This window comes from Lactuca serriola, chromosome 7 (assembly GCF_051521515.1).
Source record: "Lactuca serriola cultivar US96UC23 chromosome 7, Lser_US96UC23_V15, whole genome shotgun sequence".
Lineage (NCBI taxonomy): Eukaryota > Viridiplantae > Streptophyta > Magnoliopsida > Asterales > Asteraceae > Lactuca > Lactuca serriola.
In genome coordinates this window covers 85,833,110-85,835,868 of record NC_136414.1, presented here as the reverse complement: position 1 = coordinate 85,835,868, position 2,759 = coordinate 85,833,110, and the positions used below count along the sequence as shown (strand labels likewise).

Sequence of the window (2,759 nt, the reverse complement as noted above, 5' to 3'; positions counted from 1 at the left end):
GTATTTGTGACCCATAAACTATACCAATTATAGTTTATTATGAATGTTTTGTTAAGTCCATTTATATAATCATATATGTAAATACTTATAAGTTAACATGTCTAGATGTTTTAAAAGATTATACCATATAAACTTACATCTAACACAAGTATAAGAACATTTGGTACGATAAAGTCAATTTCTAGTTTTTGCCCATTTATAATGATTTTTACCGGTAACTAGTAAAATATAACTTTGTAAAACTTATTTATTTATTTTTATTTTTTTTACCTTTTTAGGGTATTTAACTCAAGTTAACTTTATATGTTTAAACCCATATGTTTGATTACTTATCTTGGAAGTATCTTTTTCCTGGTGGTTTCTTTATTTATTTTGACATGTGATATATATATATATATATATATATATATATATATATATATATATATATATATATATATATATATATATATATATAGGAGTAGGATCAAATGAGAACACTTAAAATGTTGAGAACGCGAGAACAAATATCATCCATCTATTATCTTAGATCTAAGGCTATAATTAATTAGAGATTTTGTTATTATTAAAATGTTTAAAATCAATTAATTTGAATTAAAATTAAGAAAAGGGTATCATGGTAATTAATCATTTCCTTATTTTAAACAACTCCTAAAATCTCTCTCTCTCTCTCTCTCTACCTAAACCTACGACTTTATCATACTCCATTATTTTCCACTTGCATCGCCGCCATCCACGAACCACTTTCACAGTCAGAGAACGAAAAAGCATCACCTCTGCCTTTGCCACCATGATCGTCGATGATAGCCACAGCAACCTCAAGTCTCCGATGGCCACAATCAAAAAGATAAATCAAGATGGTTCGCAGATTCGAAATCATCCCCAACCAAATAAATTTATACCTTGAAGGGGTTTGTTGCTTATAGGGTTTCTTTCGTCCCCATTTTGGGTGTCATCGTTTCTCTGTTTCGCTTGGAACTTTTCACAAACATGTGGTGTGCATGCACGGTTTGATTCGGTTTTCGCCACAGGGACAGAGTCATGGTGGTCTGGTAGATTCGAATCTGAGAGGGTGTTAAAGAAAACAACAGTAAAAAAGAAGAAGAAAGTATTAGCCTTTCACCAGGTTTGAGAAGAAGACTAGTGTAATAAGAAAATATAGAAACGACAATCATTTTGAATTAGTGAATTTAGGTTTTAGCTCATATGATTTTGGATCTTGTTGATTTCAGGCCTTCGTCTGGTGAACATAGAGGCCAAGATAGTTGTGAATCATCATCTGGTTCGTCATCACTTGTTAAATTGGATGCTGCAGCACAAGCACATATCACAAAACACAGGAAACTTCAAGAAGATTTGACAGATGAAATGGTGGATTTGGCACGACAATTCAAAGAGAGAAGTCTTTTGATGAATAAATCCATACAAAATACCGAAAGAGTAAGTTTTTTTTTCACATTTGTATATTGAATATTGACCATTGACTGTTTGTTTGGTGGGATTTGACTTTTGAGTGCAAATTCTTGATTCGACTGACAAAGCAGTGGAGCAAAGCCTGGCAAGCACAGGGCAAGCGAATACACAGGCTATGGCTGTATACACATAGACTTCCAACACCTCATGCTTCACGTGGTTTCTCATGTTTTTAATGACGTGTATCTTTGTCATTGTGGTTCTTCTTATCAAGGTCACTTAACCAGATAAACTTTACAACTATTTTACATGGCTATATCTTCGTCATGGTGGTTCTTCTTATCAAGGTCCTTATATGTTCATGTCAATGATACAGTATCACATACAGGAGTCTTTGATTTGTGCTAGTTAATCATCATGTTTCTGTTTAGATTTGTATAAAGTGTGCAGACCTTGCAACTTCTCTTCTCATCTTATCCTAATACAGGTTTCCAAATACTTATTTGCTTGTTGGATGTTGCTAATCTGATAGCATGCCTTTTCTTTTACACTCAGTAAGTTGTTACAAGTCACAAACCCTTTATGTTTCAATTGTAATCTTATATGAATACAATCATTTGCAGTTAATCATCAATGAATACTCCATGAGGCTGGTTCGAGAGGAGCAAGGAAAGCAGCCACGACAATGCAGGTGAGGGGAAAAAGCCAACAGGCGGTTGCCCCTTTTGATTTCACCAGAAACACAACCCCATCCGGGTGGTTATTCTTGGCAGGGAACGAAGAATAAGAAATGATATTTTTTACACTATTTTTATTTTGTATTTATTTATGAATAGACTGTATTCATTTGTGAATATCAGTGTATTCATGTGTGAATGACTATTTAATTATACATAATTGTTTCTTTAACATTTTTGCAGATCCAATGAATAAACATGCATATAGTGGGAGGTGGGAGATTTACCAAATAAAATACCGACACCAATAGATTTCGGAAGGAGCGCGAAGATGTTTTATTCATTTATGATTGTAATTGTAGTACTAGTTTCCGTATAAAAAAAATATATTGTAACTTATTCGTTTACTATTATAATCATATTCTTATATGAATAGAAATGTGTTTTATTTATTTATATATGAATATCATTTTAGCTGATTTTATAATCTTTTTTTCGGGTTTTATTCGGTTATGATTTTACAAGTGTATTCATAAATACATCTGAGTTAATTCATTTATAATTTGCAATTTTATTCATTTTAAAATGAAATGTATAAATCATTATTTATGAAGATATTTTTTTAAAAAAATAAATGAGGTAAACCGATAAATTATTCATTCTCTTGAT

At 31.7% G+C, this 2,759-nt stretch overlaps 1 long non-coding RNA gene across 1 annotated transcript; it reads left to right on the top strand.

Annotated features, from left to right (window-relative positions):
- Positions 1-702: 702 nt before the first annotated feature.
- LOC145062685 (uncharacterized) lies at positions 703-2,531 on the top strand. Its single transcript, XR_013687665.1, has 3 exons — positions 703-1,126; positions 1,233-1,967; positions 2,037-2,531. It is a non-coding gene; the product is annotated as an uncharacterized LOC145062685 (long non-coding RNA).
- The last annotated feature ends 228 nt before the right edge of the window (positions 2,532-2,759 follow it).